Consider the following 23,001-nt stretch of genomic DNA (forward strand, 5'->3'; position numbering starts at 1 on the left):
TTATTAATATACATAAATTTATCTAAGTACACATATAGGCATATAGTATCTACCAATACAAATAATTTGCTTTGTATGTTTTTAATCCAATGGAAAAACTACCTTAGAGTCTTGTTAAAATAGTATTCAATATTAGAATAGCACATTGCTTGCTACACAGTCATGCTCAGCCAATTCTTGTAAGACACTCCCAGTGTCAATAAACTTTTTTTCAAAACAACTTGGGTAACCTTCTCTTTCCCCAATAAATTCTAATCTTTTCTTGTTTTTCAGACATACCAAAGGCCACCCTAGTCTGTAGGTACATACCAGATTGCAATCCTTCTTCTTCTTCTTTTTTTTTTAATCTTGGCTCACTGCAACCTCCACCTCCCAGGTTCAAGAGATTCTCCTGCCTCAGCCTCCCAAATCCCTGCTGTAATCCCTACTGGGATTACAGGTGCCCGCCACCATACCCGACTAATTTTTGTATTTTTAGTAGAGACAGGGTTATACCATGTTGGCCAGGCTGGTCTTGAACTCCTGACCTCAGGTGATCTGCCTGCCTCAGTCTCCCAAAGTGCTGAGATTACAGGCATGAGACACCGCGCCCGGCCAATCCTTCTTATATATAATTCCCAAATAAAACCTTTTTACCTTAAGATTCATCTCTCTATATTTTTTTATGTTGACAATTGGCTAATGGATAGTTACTAAAATATTTGGACTAAGTTTCAGAATGAATACATAGCTAAGATAATTGGGTAGTTGGTGTAAATGAATGAGGTAGAAGTGCAAGGAGATTGGTTGAGGCAATAAAGAGAATGAGGCTGGTATCCATGAGGGTGAAGGTTCCTTCAGGTGTTGTTGGAAATCTAGAGCATGTGAAAGCCCCATTAACATGTCTTTCTGGAAATCATATAGAGAGAATATTGCTGTACTCATCTTTCAGGGCTACCTACTTTATATAATCCAAAATGGTAGTGTGCTTCTAGGCATTGTGCTATTTTGGAGAATTACAGAGATGTCCTCTATCTGCTTTATGTGGGTCCCAGCAAAATAAGATGTCACACTGAAATAAGGCAATTTAAGAAGAGTAGTTAGTAAAGGGATGATATACAAAGGCATGGACAGTATGTGGAAAAATTACTAGGAAGAGCACATGTATTAGTCCATTCTCACACTGCTGTAAAGAACTACTTGAGACTAGGTAATTTATAAAGAAAAGAAGTTTAATTGGCTCACAGTTCTTCAGGCTGTACAGGAAGCATGGCTAGGGAAGCCTCAGGAAACTTACAATCACGGTGGAAGGCAAAGGGGAAGCCAGCATGTCCTGCATGGCTGGAGCTGGAGGAAGGGCGAGCACAGGTGGAGATGCTACACACTTTTTTGTTTGTTTGTTTGTTTGTTTGTTTTGAGATGGTGTCTTGCTCTATCACCAGGCTGGAGTGCAGTAGTGCTATCTCGGCTCACTGCAACCTCCGCCTCCCAGGTTCAGGTGATTCTCCTGCCTCGGCCTCCCGAGTAGCTGGGACTACAGGCATGTGCCACCGCACCCAGCTAATTTTTGTATTTTTAGTAGAGACAGGATTTCACCTTGCTGGCCAGGATGGTCTCGATCTCTTGACCTCCTGATCCACCCGCCTTGGCCTCCCAAAGTGCTCACACAGGAGTGAGCCACCGCGCCTGGCCGACTACACACTTTTAAACAACCAGATCTCATGCAAACTCACTCACTATCACAAGAACAACAGGGGGAAATCTGCCCCCATGATCCAATCACCTCCCACCAGGCCTCTCCTTCAATAATGGGGATTACAATTTGACATGAGAGTTGGGTGGGGACACAGAGACAAACCACATCAGTGCAACACCATAGTGCTGGTAGCAGCAGGACTCAGCTATTCATCAAAGGCTGAAAGGGAGAGAAGGGGGAACAGTTGGAGAAATTTTAAAGAAAAAAGGGCTGTGTAGACAGAGCCGCCTACCTGGCATTGAATCTTTAGTTTATGGGTCCAGCTTTTCCCTGTGACCCCAAAAAGAGGGGCCCAAGAAAGTAAGTACTTCAACTTTACTGTCCTTCTTCCTGCTGATCTCCTGCCACTGGTGCCCATGTACTATGCCTATCTGGAAGCAATGACATAGCCCCTACAGATAAGACTGCAAGGGCACAGAGCAGGTGAAGAAGGGTAGAGACTGGATCTGGAGAGGCGCATGAAAGATCTGTGCACCGTGAGACTCTGGATGGGGTATGGAAATTCTCCCTTATTCTGCTTTTCTACCTTATTTTGGAGATAATAGCACTTCTCAGTATCTTCATGGCTTCTCGGAATGACTTAACAAGGTTTGTTTTGTTGATCAGATCTTACTGATTAAAGAGGCACTATAAAATTGTTCCAAAGAACCTTCTTCAGAGTTGAATGAAATAATTATAAGAGACCAAAATCTACTGAACTCAGATGAACTAGTAGGTCAGTAGTGATCAACTGGCTGTTCTTGAACCCTCACGGGATCAGTCTCTAAGCTGGCTGCATTCTGTAAGTTGGTTCGCTCCCTTCCCCACAGTGCTGGGGAAATCTTGCAAGGAAGACGGTATGGCAGGCAGCTGCCTGAATTATGCTCCAGTACAGTCAGGATCCCCTGTGGGTGACTTTGTCAATGAACCCCATTCTCTTTATCCCCAGTCCCAGGATTAGGAAAGAACATAAGTTCTAGAAAAATCAAAATGAGCTCCTCAGCAGGAAAGGCTAGGAGATGCCTGGGCAGATGGATCAAGATATCTTATAGCAGTCAGATAAAAGGTGAATTGTTTTAAGCCAAATGGCCATGTAGTCCATGGGGAAAAGAGGCAGAGCTGCAAACAGTGACACCTCCTGCCAAGAATGACTAAGCAGGGAACAAATTATGAAGGCACCTACTGTGAGTCACACGGCCAACTCCACAGCCTTGTGTGTGCACCTGCACAATCAGCAGGAACTTTTGAATATGAAAGATAATAACATTGATTTATGGAGGACAAGGTACACAACAATACAAAATCCACCAATAGAAATGTGCAATCTGTTTTGGCAGAAATCTCATCTTACATTTTAATCTGACCCTTACATCAAAAGAACTGATGTAATCAGTGCATTAGTAAGAGTGCGTACCAGAAATACCTGAAATAGAATAACAAAGCATGTGATAGAATGGAAATGCATTTATATTTGTTTTGCTCTGTATACTTCTATATTGTTTGAATCTTTCAATGAAAATTTCACGTATCATTCATGTAATTGAAAATAAATGTTTCTACATCTCTACAGACACTATGCAGAATGTACAGAACGTAGTGGTTCTTCATTCTGATTGTGCATCAGAATCACCTTTGTTAAAATTTAAAATTCTAGAAGCCTGGATATCACCCCAGTCCTAAAGAATAAGAATCTACAAAAATAGACAGACTTGCATGGATGTTATTGTTTGGTTTGTACTGCTCCACAAGCAATTCGGACACAGAGAGAGATTGAGGACCACCAGGGACATAGTTTCATGTTCTCATTTTGGATTGGACTGTTTGCTGTGGTTTTGCATCATTACATTGCTGAGCTGTGGCCCACACATACTCAGATCCTGGTCCCCACTGCTTATCTCCTGGGAAACCTCATATACACAAGTTAATGTCTTCAAGTCTCAGTTACCTCATTTCTAAAATCAGGGTAGTAGTAGCAAGACTGAGCTCATCACGATATCATGAGAATTGGGTGAGATGACACAATCAGAACATTTAGTACAGAATGTGGCCCCTGGTAAACACTCAATAAAGGTTAATATTATTTAGCTATATAGTCATCCACATTCTGGTATTTACATATTTATAACAAAATAATTATACAGATGTGCCTTGACTTACAGTGGGGTTACATCCCAATAAACCCATTGCAAATAAAAAACTATCATAAGTTGAAAATGCATTTAATACCCTGATAAACCCATTAGAAAGTAAAAAAATCATAAGTTCACAACTATCTTTGGTCATATGGACATATTTCATTATGATGATATGCTCCACACTGCATTTTACAGATTCAGAGGTTCGGGGATTTTTCTTACACATTTTGATATCCATTCACTAACAAGCAATACTTGGGATGAAGAAGTCACATTACTGAAATGATAAATGGTAGCCATCACATATGTGAGAATAAAATATATTGTCCAACTTTAAATTAGAATTCACTTTAAATAGTGGCAGGTTCTTTGGCTCAAATGAGTGATACAGTTCATAAAGCAGCAATGAATAGAAAACCTCATATGACGAAAGTTTGCTTTTCTTTCTTTCTTTCTTTCTTTTTTTTTTTTTTTTTTTTGAGGCAGAGTCTCGCTCTGTCACCGCCCAGACTGGAGTGCAATGGAGCGATCTCGGCTTACTGCAAGCTCCGCCTCCCGGGCTGAAACAATTTCTCCCACCTCAGCCTCCTAAGTAGCTGGGACTACAGGCTTGCGCCACCATGCCTGGCTAATTTTTGTATTTTTAGTAGAGACGTGGTTTCACCACGTTGGCCAGACTGCTCTCAAACTCCTGACCTCAAGTGATGCGCCGGTCTCGGCCTCCCAAAGCGCAAGCCGCTGTGCCCGGGGCAAAAGTTTTCTGCTTTTATGTTTACAGCAGAAGTCGGAATCGTTCGATTACCTGTTTTGAGTTGCTTTTGTTTCTGAAGGACTTCCAATCCAGTATGATTGAAAAAGCTGACTAGGGAGTTAACTAGGACTACCTGAGTCTAAATTCTAGCTTTGACAAGTATTAACTGTGTAACATTAGGCAAGTTATTTAACCTCTCTGGGCCTCAGGTTCTCATTTGTAAAATGGTGATAATAGTACCTACCTCCGCCCGGTGCGGTGGCTCACGCCTGTAATCCCAGCACTTTGGGAGGCAGAGGCAGGCGGATCACATGAGATCCGGAGATCGAGACCAGCCTGACCAACATGGACAAACCTGTCTCTACTAAAAGTACAAAATTAGCCGGGCGTGGGGGCAAATGCCTGTAATCCCAGCTACGCGGGAAGTTGAGGCAGGAGAATCGCTTGAACCCAGGAGGCAGAGGTTGCGGTGAGCTCAGATGATGCCATTGCACTCCAGCCTAGCAACAAGATCAAAATTACGTCTCAAAAAAAAAAAAAAAAAAAGAGAGAAAGAAAGAAAGAAAGAAAGAAAGAAAGAAAGAAAGAAAGAAAGAAAGAAAGAAAGAAAGAAAGAAAGAAAGAAAGAAAGAAAAGAAAAGAAAAGAAAAAATAGTACCTACCTGTCAGTGTTGTTGTGAGTATTAATTGCATTGTTAAGTAAAATGCTCAGACCACAGCCTGGTGCATAATACAGTGCTATGTTGAATGTTTACTATTTTTATTACTTATTCATTCTAATTGTAGGCATGTATAGACTGACAAAGTAAGAGTCTGAGTTATAGAATGGAATTAAAGAAGCAAGTGTAATTTTATTCTTTACAAGAACTCAAGAACTCATGGTATACTGCTAATATTAAGCAGCAAATTTAAAGCTTTATGACACAAGTGGTAATTCCCCTAGGGAGTTTAGCCTTAGTTATGAAAAATAAAAGCCTCTGATCAATTTCTGTTCTGTCAAACTCTGTTTCAAACTCTTATCCATAAACACCTTAATACTAAGTCCCTTATTTATACCTGCACCACAGCCCTGCTCTGGGTGTAAAAAAACCGTAAGGGACAGTGCAGTACCTCAGGACTATCAGGATCAGGGTATATGAGGTTCATTGTTTACAGAAGCATCATGTGGTGCATGACTATACATTAATAATTAAAATGTAAAATAATGTACACACATGGATGTAGAGTGTGGAATGACAGACATTGGTGACTCAGAAGGGTGGGAGGTTCGGGAAGGGTGGGAGATGAGAAATCACCTTTTGGATACAATGTGCATTATTCAGGTGATGGACCCTCTAAAAACTCAGACTTCACTGGGGAATATATCAATGCGTGATGGTTAATATTGAGTGTCAACTTGATTGGATTGAAGGGTGCAAAGTATTGTTCCTGGGTGTGTCTGTGAGGGGGTTGCCAAAGGAGATTAACATTTGAGTCAGTGAACTGGGAAAAGCAGACCCACCCTCAATCTGAGTGGGCACCAACTAATCAGCTGCCAGCGTGACCAGAATACAAGCAGGCAGAAGAACGTGAAAATACTAAACTGGCTTAGTTTCCCAGCCTACATCTTTCTCCCACTCTGGATGCTTCTGCCCTCGAACATCAGACTCCAAGTTCTTGAGCTTCGGGACTTGGACTGGCTTCCTTGCTCCTCAGCTTGCAGATGGTCTATTGTGGGACCTCACCTTGTGACCGTGTAAGTCAATATTCCTTAATAAATTCCCCTTTATATATACATCTGTCCTATTAGTTCTGTCCTTCTAGAGAACCCTGACTAATACACCATGTAACGAAATTGCACTTGTACTCCTTAAAGGTATATAAATAAAAAAATGAAAATAACTAATTAAAATGTGACTCGACATCACTAGAAGTGATTCAGATAAAAAGAGTTATGAGATTGTCAGAGGAAAGAAAATTTAGCAGGGTGAGGATGAGCAATTGATGAACAAAGACTTCATCAGAAAATGGAATTTTTATTGGGGTTTAAAGAATGAGTAGAATTTGGATATATGGAGATGAACATTTTAAGCTAAGAAACCTGTGGCACAGAGTTGAAACAGCCAAGAATGAGGAGGGAAATATTGATGAGAAAGGTCAGAAACATGGGCTGGGTATGTTTGGGGTCACAGTTTCAAATTGTAAACTTTGACAAGAGATTAGTTCATCTTCAACATGGTGATTGTATTGTAATGCATATGTAAGTAAAGATGAAGTGATTTTTTAAGATTTGTTAAATGATCTACTAAGCAGAATAGTCACATTTAACCCAGAACCATTTCCATGCCTGAAGGACATGGGTTGAGACTATTTGCATTACCAGAACATTTGCTGACTGAGTTTCCTTGAAATTAGATTAGATAAAAAATAACTTTCAGAATCTTCTCTTATTATGTAAAACTGCACAATATTTGTACTGTGACATGTATATGAAGAAAAACCAAGATTGTAAGTTTGATCTTCAACTGGAGATCAAATTTACTACTGTCTGATTATTTCTCAGGATTCAGAATAAGATCTACACAGTTAGAAAAAGGGAGCAAAAAACAGCTGAGGGGATTTTTTTTTTAAATTTTGTGGGGCTGCCAGTGGTAGGATGGGGGAAGGTTTGGTATAGAAAGTTGTAGTGGAAATGATTTTAGTTTTGGAATCAAAACTACAAGCCTCAAATTCCAGTTCCATCAACTGTGTGGTCGTGGGCAGTTCCATTATTTTTCTGAGCCTCAATTTCTTCTATCAACCTATTAAATGCAGAATTAAAAGGGTGCCTATGTACAGTTGTGCATACTGAATTTGCACACTTCCAGGGCATGCAGTAGTGTTTAGCGGAGGTATTGCAGGAGTAATACAGGCATAATAGAGTTGTGTGGTAAGGAATCATCCTCATGGAGCAATTGAATCATGGTACTCTCAAAACCTCAAATTCCTCCCCATTCCCATTAAAGAATTTCAAACTCTATTTGGCAATAGTATCCTATGACTAAATAAAAACTACTTTTTGGGATTTCCCCTCCATTTCATTCCTTTCAATAATACTTTTCTTCAGTTTAATAATATTCTCAGTACCTGTGGAGGGAAGTCAGGGACCCCGAACGGAGGGACCGGCTGAAGCCGCAGCAGAAGAACATACATTGTGAAGATTTCATGGACATTTATCAGTTCCCCAAATTAATACTTTTATAATTTCTTACACCTGTCTTTACTGTAATCTCTGAACATAAATTGTGAAGATTTCATGGACACTTATCACTTCCCCAATCAATATCCTTGTGATTTCCTATGCCTGTCTTTACTTTAATCTCTTAATCCTGTTATCTTTTTTGTAAACTGAGGAGGATGAATGTCACCTCAGGACCCTGTGATGATTGTGTCAACTGCACAAATTGTTTGTAGAGCATGTGTGTTTGAACAATATGAAATCTGGGCATCTTCAAAAAAAGAACAGGATAACAGCCATCGATGTTCAGGGAACACGAGAGGTAACTTTGAACTGGCCGCCAGTGAGCTGGACAGAACAGAGCTATATTTCTCCTCTTTCATAAGCAAATAGGAGAAATGTTGCTGAATTCTTTTTCTCAACAAGGAACATTCCTGAGAAAGAGAATGCACCCTGAAGATAGGCTTATAGATGGCCCCTTTTAAGGCATCCTATCGTCTTTTATGGTCAAAGCCGAAGGGATGAAATAAGCCCCGGCCTCCTGTAGCGCTCCCAGGCTTATTAGGAGGAGGAAAATTCCCACCTAATAAATTTTGGTCAGACAGGTTATCTGCTCTCAAACGCTGTTTCCTGATAAGATGTTATCGACAAGGCCTGCGGAAACTTCATTAACAATTTTAATTTCACCTCATCCAGTGGTCCTGTGATCTCACCCTGCCTCCATTTGCTTTGTGATATTTTATTACCTTGTGAAGCATGTGATCTCTGTGACTCACACCCTATTTGTGCACTCCCTCCCCTTTTGAAAATCGCTAATAAAAACTTGCTGGTTTTACCGCTCGGGATCCTGGCAACATGTGACGTCTCCCCCAGACACCCAGCTTTAAATTTCTCTCTCTTGTGGTCTTTCCCTTTATTTCTCAAACCAGCTGAGACACTTAGGAAATAGGAAAGAATCTGTGTTAAACAGCAGGAGCAGGTTCTCCCGATAAGTACCCACTACACTCTTTTCTATTTCTGTGTTTCTCTTTGTAATGTTTTCATGTTCCTGGAATTCCCTGCTTTTCCATATTTACTTAAACCCCAAACTTACTGGTTCTTCAAGTTAAACCCAAAGTCCACCTATTCCATGAAGCCTTCCCTGATTCTCCTTTCCCTGACTGAAAAACATCTTTCTTTCACCAATTTGCCCAGCATTATTCCTGCATCTGCCTCCACCTGAGTCTTCTGCCTTGGACTACTGGTTTTATTTACATGTCTTATCCTCTCTTTCCCATTGGGAGCAGGATGGAAACAAGATTCACACGCGCGTTACCATTGTATTCCTCACAACATTGAGCACAGGGCTATGCATAGTTGGTGTGCTGGATTACCTAGGGTCAACCTGGCATCACTGCTACCCCTTTCTAAGGTCTCCACTGCAGGAGAAGCTGAGAACGACATTTCCCAGAAACCCACTGCAATGGGAAGCACGTGCACAAGATTTGGAAGAGAAAGGGGTCATTATTTTCTGGAAGTGGCTGCAGGCACATGACCAAGATATGAGGTTTGAAGCAGTTTCCAGGTGAGCTTCCCGAAAAGCACCTGCATCACTCCTGCAGACTGAAAGGTCAGAGGGAATCTCTCAGAGGTTAATTTCAGCTGTCTTTTGTGCAAACTCTTGAGAACTTCATAGTGCATAGGCTGAGTTTGTTGCTGTCAGCCTTCTTCACCTTGGCTTCTGTAGCCTTCTAACCATTGGGTAAGCCTCTAATTCCCTGCATTGAAAATATTCATACTTGGAATATATTGAGAGGCTTCTGCTTTCATGTGTAATCTGTGACTGACTTGCTCAATAAATATTTGGAGAATGAATGAAAAATAATTCCATCATATTAAAAAGTCAGTAGTTATTCCACTGATATTTATCATTCAAGGGGAAGACGCTAATACTAATTGTGAGTCATATGGCAGGCAGTTTCCTATGCATTATTTACCACCTTCCAGTAATCTTGATAGATCACTGCTATTGTCTCATTTTATATGTGGGGATACGGAAAAATGAGAATCAAACAGATACACCAACTCACAAAGCATTGCCTTAATGCTCTACCATGTTACCTTAGTGTATATCAACTTAGTGCATGCTTTAGTGGATAATCACAAGCAATTTCAAGGCCCATTTGAAACTCAATATTAGCCACATTTTTCAGTTTTTCCTACCCACCCAGAGCAATAAATCCTGAGTTCCTCTCAATTATACCACTGAATGGACTACCTATAGCAAATGGATTCAATTAAAATATTTGAGTCTTTTTTTTTCAATTGTTTAGATATTATATACTTACCTATTGCTAAGAATGAGCATTTTTTATGGCAGGTGAAATGACAATGGTAGAAATAATTTTTTAATATCTAAAATTTGGGGTGAGGTGGATTTAAAAACTCAAAATGGAAAGGACATTGTATCATAAAAGACCAAGCAATATACATTACCAGTTATAGTTTAGTTACCCACTAATATCTGTTTAGCTTGTTTGGAACATGTCCAATAACTACTTCTCCTTGACCTTATGTAAATGCTGAAGACTTTGATCCTAAATACAATCACCTGAAATACTTTTTAAAGAGTTATCGTTCATTGCAAATTATGCAGAATGTTTCAGAGAACATAATTATGTGTGTGCTTATAAATATTGCAGTCATTCAATAAGTAATTTTCTATATTTAACAATAAAGTTAATTTATACGTTTGATTTAAAAAGGAAATAGACAGAATTACCAAAAAATATAGTGGTAGGAAATGTAAAATTTACAGTAATATATTTTAGAAAAAAATCTCATTCAAAAAGGATTAATGTTCATGAGTTAATATTTAACATTTTGCTAGAAAATTGGTAATCCCACAAAAAGATTAAAATACCTATGAATATAGCTAACTGGGGAAGTAAATTATCTGCAGTAAGAATTATAAAACACTGCAGAAAGAAATCAGAAATGACACAAACAAATAAAAAAAATTCCATGCTCATGGATAAGAAGAATCAATATTGTTATATTGGCCATACTGCCCAAACCAATTTACAGATTCAATGCTATTACTATCAAACTACCACTGTCATTTTGCACAGAATTAGAAAAAACTATTCTAACATTCATATGGAACCAAAAAAGAGCCTAAATAGCCAAAGCAATCCTAAGCAAAAAGAACAGAGGCATCACATTATCTGATTTCAAACTATACTACAAAGCTACAGTAGCCAAAACAACATGATACTGGTACAAAAACAGACACATAGACCTAGAGAACCCAGAAATAAAGCTGCACACCTACAATCATCTGACCTTCAACAAAGTCGAAGATAACATGCAATAGAGAAAGAAGTCGCTATTCAATAAATGGTGTTGGGATAAGTGGCTAGCCATATAGCTAACTATAAAAACCCTAGGAAAAAAATCGAAGAAATGCCTTTCTAGACATAGGCCTTAGCAAAGATTTCATGACAAAGTCTCCAAAAGCAGTTACAACAAAAACAAAATTTGACAAGTGGGAACTAATTGAACTAAAGAGCTTCTGCACACCAAAAGAAACTATCAACAGAGTAAACAGACAACCAACAGAATGGGAGAAAATATTTGCAAACTATGCATACAACAAGGGTCTAATATCCAGAATCTATAAGGACCTTAAACTCAATGAGAAAAAAACAAAGAACCTCATTTAAAAAGTAGGCAAAGGACATGAACAGACACTTCTTAAAAAAAGATATATAAGCAGCCAACTAACATGAAAAAATGTTCAACATCACTAATTAGTAGAGAGATGCAAATTAAAACCACAATGAGATACCATCTCACATCAGTCAGAATGGCTATTACTAAAAAGTCAAAAACTAACAGATGTTGGCAAGGCTATGGAGAAAAGGGAATGCCTATACACTGCTGGTGGGAGTGTAAATTAGTTCAGCCGCTATGGAAGGCAGTTTGAAGATTTCTCAAAGAATTAAAAATGGAACTACCATTTAATCCAGTAATCCCATTATGGTTACATACCCAGCAGAATATAAATCATTCCACCAAAAAGACACATGCCCTTTATGTTCATTTCAGCACTGTTCACAATAGCAAAGACAGAGAATCAATATAGGTGCCCATCAACAGTGGACTGGATAAAGAAAATGTGGTATTTACACACCATGGAATACTATGCAGCCGTAAAAAAAGAATGAGATGGCCGGGCATGGTGGCTCACGCCTGAAATCCCAGCACTTTGGGAGGCCAAGGTGGGTGGATCACGAGGTCAGGAAATTGAGACCATCCTGGCTAACACGGTGAAATCCCGTCTCTACTAAAAATACAAAAAATTAGACAGGCCTGCTGGCGGGCACCTGTAGTCCCAGCTACTTGGGAGGCCGAGGCAGGAGAATGGCATGAACCCAGGGGGAGGCAGAGCTTGCAGTGAGCCGAGATAGCACCACTGCACTCCAGCCTGGGTGACAGAATGAGACTCCATCTCAAAAAAAAAAAGAAAAAAAAGAAAAAAAGAATGAGATCATGTCCTTTGCAGCAACACAGATGCACCTAGAAGCCATTATCCTAAGCGAATTAATACAGAAACAGAAAATCAAATATCACGTGTTCTCACTTATAAGTGAGTGATGAATCTTGGTTATACACATACATAAAGATGGGAACAATAGACACCAGGGATTCTAAAAGGAGAGAGGAAGGGAGAGGGGCAAGGCTTTAAAAACTTTCTATTTGGCACTTGGTTCACTATCTGGGTGACCAGATAAATAAAAGCCCAAACCTCAGCATCACACAATATACCCTTGAAACAAACCCGTGCATGTACCCCCCAAATTAAAAAAAATATATTTTTTAAATCTCATTTTTAAAAACAATATGATCAATTAAAATAACTTAAATAACTTACCAGCAAAACATATAACAATCCAGAATTAAAATATTCAGAAAGCAAGCAAGTCATCTTGTACTACCAGATTCTTTTTGAAGAATAACATTTATAAAATGAAGAGAACCAATTTTACCTGCCTGTACTAAAGGAAAATAAGTTCAAGAAATGTCCTAGTTATAATTTTCAGTTAGCCCAACATTAACATTTCCCAGAGTTTAGTGTGACAGCCACTTTGAAGCCCTTGTAAATTCTATCACCTTGGATGAATCACAGCTGATTGGTTTATCAATGCATATAATTCAGATTGCTCTGAATAAAGTTGGCTTCCCTGAAGGACCCAAGATAACTTCATGAAATAAATGTATCACATCCAGTTAGTAGATGAGGCAAAGAACATTATTTATTTCAAAAGAGAAATCTTATTATTTTGTGGTAGAGTAAAAGCAAGACTGAATAGAAAATAAAATTGCTAATTAAGAAAAAGGAAAGCCACCTACACTCTTCACTCATGAAAAAGAAACCTAGCTGAGAAGACTGGCAGGCAAGAAACACCATGGACTACTATGCAGGAAGAAGAATGTTGGAATAGAAAAGTTTATTAATTCTCTGAGATCTGCTCTTACTGAAGTGATTCAAGGAAGAAAATAATGAAATTTGAGCATCAGAAGACCTTCCAGTCTACTTGATGCATGAGCTCTACAGTTTTAAGAAGCAAAACTATAAAACAGTGTAAGAAGATGTATTTTTCCTCACCTCTATTTGTAATTTCATCTATTTATCCTTAAAAGCCACTCTTATAAAAGCATAAATTTTATACATATTTGCATGATAGGCACATTCACATATTGCTGTTGTGTTTTTCATTTTACAAGAACAATGTGCTTTCATTAGTGGGAAAATAAAAATGAACCATAGACAAGCAAAAGGCAGAAAATAGAAAACACTCAGAACTTCACTCACAGACCACTATCTTCAACTTTGTGTACCCACTTCTAAGGCCTATTCTTTTCTTAAAAATTCTTTAATTTTAAAATGCAGACATAAATATGCATTTCTACATGAACATGATCATATCAAACATATTTTTTCAATTTTTTCAAATGTTTTTATTTCAAAAGAGAAACCTTATTCCTTTGTGGTAGAGTAAAAGAAAGATTGAATAGAAAATAAAATTTCTAATTAAGAAAAAGAGGTCTAGGTGGCTGGCAAGATGGCCAAATAGGAACAGCTCCAGTCTGTACCTCCCAGCAAGATCAACACAGAAGGCAGGTGATTTCTGCATTTTCAACTGAGGTACCCGGCTCATCTCATTGCAAATGGTTAGACAGTGGGTGCAGCCCATAGAGGGTGAGCCGAAGCAAGGTGGGTCATTGCCCCACCTAGGAAGCACAAGGGGTCAGGGAACTCCCTCCTCTAGCCAAGGAAAGCAATGAGGGACTGTGCTGTGAGGAATGGTGCATTCCGGCCCACATACTATGGTTTTCCCACAGTCTTCACAACCCGCAAGCCAGGATATTACCTCAGGTGCCTACACCACCAGGGCCCTAGGTTTCAAGCACAAAACTGGGCAGCCATTTGGGCAGACTCCGAGCTAGCTCAGAAGTTTTTTTCATACCCCAGTGGCACCTGGAATGCCAGCGAGACAGAATCGTTCACTCCCATGGAAAGGGGGCTGAAGTCAGGGAGCTGAGTGGTCTAGCTCAGAGGATCCCACCCCCATGGAGCCCAGCAAGCTAAGATTCACTGGCTTGAAATTCTCACTGCCAGCACAGCAGTCTGAAGTCGACCTGGGATGCTCAAGCTTGGTGGGGGGAGGGGCGTTTACCATTACTGAGGCTTCAGTAGGGGGTTTTCCCCTCACAGTGTAAACAAAGCCACCAGGAAGTTCGAACTGGGCAGAGCCCACTGCAGCTCAGCAAAGCCGCTGTAGCCAGACTGCCTCTCTAGATTCCTCTTCTCAGGGCAGGGCATCTCTGAAAGAAAGGCAGCAACCCCAGTCAGGGGCTTATAGATTAAACTCCCATTTCCCTGGGACAGAGCACCTCAGGGTAGGGGCAGCTATGGGTGCAGCTTCAGCAGACTTAAACATTCCTGCCTGCCTGCTCTGAAGAGAGCAGCAGATCTCCCAGCACAGTGCTCAAGCTCTGCTAAGGGACAGAGTATGTCCTCAAGTGGGTCCCTGACCCCTGTGCCTCCTGACTGGGAGACACCTCCCAGCAGGAGTTGACAGACACCTCATACAGGAGAGCTCTGGCTGGCATCTGGCCAGTGCCCCTCTGAAACAAAGCTTTCAGAGGAAGGAAAAGGCAGCAATCTTTGCTGTTCTGCAGCCTCCACTGGTGATACCGAGGCAAACAGGGTCTGGAGTGGACCTCTGGCAAACTCCAGCAGACCTGCAGCAAAGGGGCCTGACTGTTAGAAGGAAAACAACCCACAGAAAGGAATAGTACCAACATCAACAAAAAGAACGTCCACACAGAAACCCCATCCAAAGGTCACCAACATCAAAGACCAAAGGTAGATAAATCCACGAAGATGAGGAAAAACCAGTGTAAAAAGGCAGACAATTCCAAAAACCAGAGCACCTCTTCTCCTCCAAAGGATCACAACCCCTTGCCAGCAAGGGAACAAAACTGGATGGAGAATAAGTTTGATGAATTGACAGAAGTACGCTTCAGAGGTGGGTAATAACAAACTCCTCCGAGCTAAAGGAGCATGTTCTAACCCAATGTAAGGACGCTAAGAACCTTGAAAAAATGTAAGAGGAATTGCTAACTGGAATAACCAGTTTAGAGAAGAACATAAATGACCTGATGGAGCTGAAAAACACAGCACAAGAACTTTGTGAAGCATACACAAGTATCAATACCCACAGCAACCAAGTGGAAGAAAGGATATCAGAGATTGAAGATCAACTTAATGAAATAAAGCGTTAGGACAAAATTAGAGGAAAAAAAAATGAAAAGGAACGAACGAAGACTCCAAGAAATATGGGACCATGTGAAAAGACCAAACCTACGTTTGATTGGTGTACCTGAGAGTGATGGGGAGAATGGAACCAAGTTGGAAAACACTCTTCAGGATACTATCCAGGAGAACTTCCCCAACCTACCAAGACAGGCCAACATTCAAATTCAGAAAATGCAGAGAACACCACAAGGACATTCCTCTAGAAGAACAACCCAAAGATACACAACCATCAGATTCATGAAGGTTGAAATGAAGGAAAAAATGTTAAGGGCAGCCAGAGAGAAAGGTCAGGTTACCCACAAAGGAAAGCCCATCAGAGTAACAGCAGATCTCTCTGCAGAAACCCTACAAGCCAGAAGAGAGTGAGGGCCAATATTCAACATTGTTAAAGAAAAGAATTTTCAATGCAGAATTTCATATCTAGCCAAACTAAGTTTCATAAGTGAAAGAGAAATAAAAACCTTTACAGACAAGCAAATGCTGAGAGAGTTTGTCACCACCAGGCCTGCCTTACAAGAGCTCCTGAAGGAGGCATTAAATACGGAAGGGAAAAACCCATCCCAGCCACTGCAAAAACATATCAAATTGTAAAGACCATCGATAATATGAAGAAGCTACATCAACTAATGGGCAAAACAACCAACTAGCATCATAATGACAGGATCAAATTCACACATAACAATAGTAACCTTAAATGTAAATGGGCTAAATGCCCCAATTAAAAGACACAGATTGGCAAATTGGATAAAGAGTCGAGACCCATCAGTGTGCTGTTTTCAGGAGACCCATCTCACATGCAAAGACACACACAGGCTCAAAATGACGGAGGAAGGTTTACCAAGAAAATGGAAAGCAAAAAAATAAAAGCAGGGGTTGCAATCCTAGTCTCTGATAAAATAGACTTTAAACCAACAAAGATCAAAAAAGACAAAGAAGGGCATTACATAATGTAGAGGGATCAATACAACAAGAAGAACTAACTATCCTAAATATATGTGCACCCAATACAGAAGCACCTGGATTCATAAAGCAAGTTCTTAGAGACCTACAAAAAGACTTAGACTCCCACACAATAATAGTGAAAGACTTTAACACCCCACTGTCAATATTAGACAGATCAACGTGAAAGAAAATTTACGAGGATATTCAAGACTTGAACCCATCTCTGGACGAAGCGGACCTAATAGTTATATATGAACTATCCACCCCAAATCAACAGAATATACATTCTTCTCAGTACCACATTGCACTTATTCTAAAATTGACCACATAATTGGAAGTAAAACACTCCTCAGCAAATGCAAAACAATGAAAATCATAACAAACAGTCTCTCAGACCACAGTACAATCAAATTAGAACTCAGGATTAAGAAACTCACTCAAAACTGCACAACTACATGGAAACGGAACAACCTGCTCCTGAATGACTACTGGGTGAATAATGAAATTAAGGCAGAAATAAATAAGTTCTTAGCAACCAATAAGAACAAAGACACAATGTACCAGAATCTCTGGGACACAGCTACTGCAGCATTTAGAGGGAAATTTATAGCACTAAATGCCCACAAGAGAAAGAAAGAAAGATCTGAAATCGACACCCTAACATCACAAAAGAATTAGGGAAGGAAAAGTAAACAAGTTCAAAATCTAGCAGAAGACAAGAAATAACTAAGATCAGAGTAGAACTGAAGGAGATGGAGACACAAAAATCCCTTCAAAAAATTAATGAATCCAGGAGGTGGTTTTTTGAAAAGACCAACAAAATACATAGACTGCTAGTCAGACTTATACAGAAGGAATAGAGAGAAGAATCAAATAGACACAAGAAAAAATGATAAAGGGGATATCACCACCAATCCCACAGAAATACAAACTACCATCAGAGAATATTATAAACACCTCTACACAAATAAACTAGAAAATCTAGAAGAAATGGACAAATTCCTGGACACATACACCCTCCCAAGACTAAACCAGGAAGAAGTTGAATCCCTGAATAGACCAATAACAAGTTCTGAAGTTGAGGTAGTAATTAATAGCCCACCAACCAAAAAAAAGCCCAGGACCAGATGGATTCACAGCCGAATTCTACCAGAGGTACAAAGAGGAGCTGGTACCATTCCTTCTGAAACTATTCCAAACAATAGAAAAAGAGGGAATCCTACCTAACTCATTTTATGAGGCCAGCATCATCCTGATACCAAAACCTGGCAGAGACACAACAAAAAAAGAAAATTTCAGTTCAATATCTCTGATAAACATCTATGTGAAAATCCTCAGTAAAATACTGGCAAACTGAATCCAGCAGCACATCAAAAAGCTTATTCACCACCATCAAGTTGGCTTCATCCCTAGAATGCAAGGCTGGTTCAACATATGCAAATCAATAAACATAATCCATCATATAAACAGAACCAATGACTAAAACCACATGATTATCTCAATAGATGAAGAAAAAGCCTTCAATAAAATTGAACAACCCTTCATGCTAAAAACTGTCAATAAACTAGGTATTGACGGAATATATCTCAAAATAACAAGAGCTATTTATGACAAACCCACAGCCAATATCATACTGAATGGGCAAAAGCTGGAAGCATTCCCTTTGAAAACTGGCACAAGACAAAGATGTCCTCTCTCACGACTCCTATTCAACATAGTATGGGAAATTCTGACCAGGGCAATCAGGCAAGAGAAAGAAATAAAGTGTATTCAAATAGGAAGAAAGGAAGTTAAATTGTCCCTGTTTGCAGATGACATGATTGTATATTTAGAAAACCCCATCATCTCAGCCCAAAATCTCCTTAAGCTGATAAGCAACTTCAGCAAAATCTCAGGATACAAAATCACTGTGCAAAAATCATAAGCATTCCTATACACCAATAATAGAGAGAGAGCCAAATCATGAGTGAACTCCCATTCACAATTGCCTCAAAGAGAATAAAAGGCCTAGGAATCCAACTTACAAGGGATGTGAAGAACCTCTTCAAAAAGAACTACAAACCACTGCTCAACAAAATAAAAGAGAACACAAACAAACGGAAGAACACTCCATGCTCATGGATAGGAAGAATCAATATGGTGAAAATGGCCATACTGCCCAAAGTAATTTACAGACTCAATGCTATCCCCATCAAGCTACCACTGACTTTCATTACAGAATTAGAAAAAACTACTTTAAATTTTATATGGAACCAAAAAAGAGCCTGTATAACCAAGACAATCCTATGCAAAAAAAAAAAACAAAAAAACAAAAAAACAAAGCTGGAGGCATCACACCACCTGACTTCAAACTATACTATAAGACTATAGTAACCAAAATAGCATGATACTGGTACCAAAACAGATACATAGACCAATGGAACAGAACAGAGGCCTCAGAAATAACACCACACATCTACAACCATCTGATCTTTAACAAACCTGACAAAAAAAAGAAATGGGGACAGGATTCTCTATTTAATAAATGGTTTTGGGAAAACTGGCTAGCCATATGCAGAAAATTGAAATTGGACCCTTTCCTTACACCTTATACAAAAATTAACTCAAGATGGATTAAAGACGTAAACGTAAGACCTAAAACCATACAAACCCTAGAACAACACCTAGGCAATACCATTCAGGACATAGGCAAGGGCAAAGACTTCATGATTAAAACACCAAAAACAATGGCAACAAAAGCCAAAATTGACAAATGGGATCTAATTAAACTCAAGAGCTTCTGCACAGCAAAATAAACTACCATCAGGGTGAACAGGCAACCTACAGAATGGGAGAAAGTTTTTGCAATCTATGCATTTGACAAAGGGCTAATATCCACCACCTATGAAGAGCTTAAACAAATTTATAAGAAAAAAACAAACAACCCCATTCAAAAGTGAGCAAAGGATATGAACAGACACTTCTCAAAAAAAGACATTTTTGCATCCAACAAACATGAAAAAAAAGCTCATCATCATTGGTCATCAAAGAAATACAAATCAAAACCACAATGAGATACCATCTCATGCCAGTTAGAATGGTGATCATTAAAAAGTCAGGAAACAACAGATGCTGGAGAGGATGTGGAGCAATAGGAACACTTTTACACTGTTGGTGGGAGTGTAACTAGCTCAACCATTGTGGAAGACAGTGTGGCTATTCCTTAAGGGCCTAGAACCAGAAATACCATTTGACCCATTACTGGGTATATACCCAAAGGATTACAAATCATTCTACTATAAAGACACATGCACACGTATGTTTATTGCGGCACTGTTCACAATAGCAAAGATTTGGAACCAATCCAAATGTCCATCAATGATAGAATGGATTAAGAAAATGTGGCACATATACAACACAGTATACTATGCAGCCATAAAAAAGTATGAGTTCATGTCCTTTGCAAGGACGTGGATGAAGCTGGAAACCATCATTCTCAGCAAACTAACAGAGGAACAGAAAATCAAACACCACACGTTCTCACTCATAATTGGGAGTTGAACAATGAGAATACAGGGACACAGGGAGGGGAACATCACATACCGGGGCCTTTTGCGGGGTGGAGGGCTAGGGGAGGGATAGCATTAGGAGAACTACCTAATGCAAATGACGGTTTGATGGGTGCAGCAAACCACCATGGCAGGTGTATACTATGTAACAAACCTGCATGTTCTGCACATGTATCCCAGAACGTAAAGTATATAAAATAAATAAAGAAAAAGAAAAAGAAAGCCACCTATACTAGCTCACTCATGTTTAAATTTAATTTTTGTAAATTAAAAATATATATAATGATTATGTGAAGGCAGTAGAATGTTGAGAGAGGCAAATAGTGCAGGATTAAGCCCACAGACTCTAGAGCCAGACTACCTGGCTTTGTGTCCTGGCTGTGCCGCTTACTGGCAGTGTGATTTTTGGATAAGTGCTTAATTGTTCTGTGCCTCAGCTTTGTCATCTGTAAAATGAGGGATAATAATAGTATTAAGATTATATTTTAATATATGTTTTATATTCTATTACTATATAACGTTATGAGGATTAAATGACTTAACTGCTTTTGAAGTGCTTAGAACAGTATTTGATACATAACATTCCTTCATAGGCATTTACGTTATTACCACTTTTCTCCTACAATAGCCAATTTTGTAATGGACAGTTTGTTTTAACAAATGTCCATGCACACTTATTCAATTATTCTGTTAGATAAATTCCTAGAAATGGAATGGCTACGTCAAAGGATGTGTACATTTTAAATTCTGGTAAAGAGATTGCATGAAAAATTGGCACATTATAAAGGATACACCAATTTTTGCTCCCTCTGAACAGTACTGAATCTAAGTATAGTTGTATGTTTCAAAATCTAGTTCTCAAACTTTGGTTTTCATAAGAAACACCTAAGTGCTTATTAAAATAGTAAATTATCAGGACCCTCCTGCAGAGATTCAGTAGATCCAGTATGAAAACTTGGAATCTGCATTTTCTTTTTTTGAGATGGAGTCTTGCTCTGTTGCCCAGGCTGGAGTGCAGTGGCACCATCTCTGCTCACTGTAACTTCCTCCTCCCGGGTTCAAGCGATTCTCCTGCCTCAGCCTCCCAAGCAGCTGGGACTACAGGTGTGTGCCACCACACCCAGCCAATTTTTGTATTTTTAGTAGAGACAGGGTTTCACCATATTGGCCAGGCTGTTCTCAAACTCCTGACCTCGGGATCCACCTGCCACGGCCTCACAAAGTGCTGGGATTACAAGTGTGAGCCACCATGCCCCGCCTGAAGCTGCATTTCCTTAAACAACACCTTAAGTAATTCTGATGCAGGTGGCCAGTGGATTGAGAAATATTGTGCCTTATCTTTGACTTCCCTTCTGGCACTGATAACTAAAACCCCACTGACATGATAGTCATGTTCAGCAAAAACAATTCTACCAGGAGCTGGGCAGAAAATACCATATTTCACAAGCCAACTATTAATACATTTTTTTTTCTTTATGCGGTATAAGAAATTAACCCCTTTTTGGGTGGGTGCAGTGGCTCACGGCTGTAATCCCAACATTCTGGGAGGCCAAGGTGGGTGGATGGCATGAGGTCAGGAGTTCGAGACCAGCCTGGCCAGTGTGCTGAAACCCCATCTCTACTAAAAATACAAAAATTAGCCAGGCATGGTGGCAGGCGCCTGTAGTCCCAGCTATTCAGGAGGCTGAGGCAGGAGAATCACTTGAACTCGGGAGGCAGAGCTTGCACATTTCCATCAGTGACAAATTGTTCAGTTATATCTCCAAATCTGTTCACACTTAATTTTCCCAATGTAGATCTCATCATTTCAAATGTCATTTTTAATCCTACAAATGTGTCAGACTTCTACACAGTATTCCAAAGTGCGAAATAAAACCGGTTTTTAAGTGTGAGATAAAAGCCTGAGGCTAGCAGTCTTGCACAGTTGGGCAGACGCAAATGTTCTGTTTTTGTATATGTAAGACTTTTTGGCCTGGGTGTGCACCAAGATTGATATTTTTTTAAGCTACCAGTCTAATTAGTTTGTTAGCTCCCCTTCTCATAAAGGCTGGATGCAAAAGGTTGGAAAGAGGTCACTGTGTGCCAGCATCAGAGGCAGCTGTCAAGCAAAACAAGACTCCCTGGACTAGCTAAATAAAATTTTTAAATTGGAGGAAATCAGCGCCAGTCATTCAAATTAATAAGGTAATATCACACCTTTAACACCAACACATTTATAACTTAGTCTAGTTACAGTCTACCTTTATTTAAAATAATAAGGATGAATTCCAGAAACAGAGAAGTTGCTTTTAACAAAGAGTTTGCTTCTCAGCTAATCATTCTGCCAAATAAGTAAATATGTAAAGATTATTACTATTTTAGGCTAACATTTCAAAGCTTAATTCCACTTGATTATGTGAGTGCCCTGTGATCTCACCTCAACCTTTCCCTGATAATATGCTTCCTTCCCTCTATCTCCATAGATGACATATTTCTCTTCCCTTCCCCTCCTCATCCCTTTTGACTACCGTATGGAGTCTTTGCTTCTTTTCACTCCTAAACTCAAAGGATTTCTCTCTACTTTCACATCATTTACTTTCCTATTGATTCCCAGCAAGATGGTTTGTAACCCATCTATTCCTCTGATGAACCAGCAGTGTTGAAAGCCACAAAAAAATTTCTTAAGGGTTAAATTCAATGGACATTGACTCTCCGACCTCATGCCTACTCAGTACTTTGTTAGGCCCAAATACTTTTTTCTCTTGTCTTTCTTTTCTTTTTCTTATCCTTGGCTCACTGCAAACTCTGTCTCCCAGGTTCAAGCGATCCTTCTGCCTCAGCCCCCCAGTAACTGGGATTACAGACACAT

General features: G+C 39.5%; 1 non-coding gene across 1 annotated transcript; it reads left to right on the forward strand.

Annotated features, from left to right (window-relative positions):
* The first annotated feature begins 13,323 nt into the window (after positions 1-13,323).
* Positions 13,324-13,403, forward strand: LOC126955868 (small nucleolar RNA U2-19). Its single transcript, XR_007726154.1, has one exon. It is a non-coding gene; the product is annotated as a small nucleolar RNA U2-19 (small nucleolar RNA).
* Positions 13,404-23,001: the final 9,598 nt, after the last annotated feature.

Source organism: Macaca thibetana, chromosome 5, assembly GCF_024542745.1.
Source record: "Macaca thibetana thibetana isolate TM-01 chromosome 5, ASM2454274v1, whole genome shotgun sequence".
NCBI lineage: Eukaryota > Metazoa > Chordata > Mammalia > Primates > Cercopithecidae > Macaca > Macaca thibetana.